Genomic DNA, 899 nt, shown 5'->3' with positions numbered 1-899 from the left:
TTTGCCTAGTGTCCGCAATGCTTCTTGGGTGCAGTGGTGATGCGTGATGAGCTATGTTTCCATGTGTGGATCCCCAGGCCATCAGCTCAGAGGCATCTCCTGGGGCTTGTTAGGAAAGGCAGCCCAGCCCTGACAAGGCCGGCAGCAGCCTGGTTTAATAAGCTCCCCAGGTGACTGACACATCTGAGAGCCAGGGGCCAAGAGGAAACTGTCTGTCCTTCGGATGCATGAGCTTCCCTGACCTGTTTTCCCGGCAGGCACTGACTGGTTACTGCAGCCACAGGTTCTTGGCTTCTTAGTGGGGAACACTTCACCTGAGTGATTTCCTGACCTAAGTTAGCTGAGACCTATGCAAATCTCAGTCCCCCAGGCCTTCCTGCTTGCACTCCTAATCCAGCGTAGCTCCAGGAGCCTCAGACCCAGTTCATCTAGGTGGGAAAGCCTGCATGTCTGTCTGGCCTGTGTGTGCTGGCGCTCAGTATATAGAGTCCTCTCTAAATTAGCAGCAGCGGCCATCCAGGAAGTGGTTCTGTGCCAAAGGCCTTGCGGAAAAGATGAAAGGTTCCATGTTCTTCAGGGTTGGTCATGCAGGTGAAGCCCTTACTGCTTTCAAGGGCTTTGAGAACTAAGCAGGGCTGTTAACTGCCTGCACCTCTGGCTGCTATTGCCACTCCCAAGGAAGTATGACAAGCTGTACTCACCTCTGGTTGCAAATGGTGTCTGTCGCCTGCCAGATGACGTGTGTTTTTCTGAGAAGCCTTAATCCGTCGCTAATGTTTATGCACTGCTCTGAAGTGTGTATGGGGAAGCAAGTGCCACACACCTCCCTGTTGCTCCCACCAGAACTTCAAGACTGTGGAGTCGGGGAAGGGGGCAACTTTGTCCATCTCCTGCCTTGG

The sequence above is a fragment of the Phodopus roborovskii genome, unplaced genomic scaffold, assembly GCF_943737965.1.
Source record: "Phodopus roborovskii unplaced genomic scaffold, PHOROB, whole genome shotgun sequence".
In the NCBI taxonomy this organism is placed as follows: domain Eukaryota; kingdom Metazoa; phylum Chordata; class Mammalia; order Rodentia; family Cricetidae; genus Phodopus; species Phodopus roborovskii.
The sequence above is the reverse complement of the archived record's forward strand: the minus strand, read 5'-3'. Positions refer to the sequence as shown.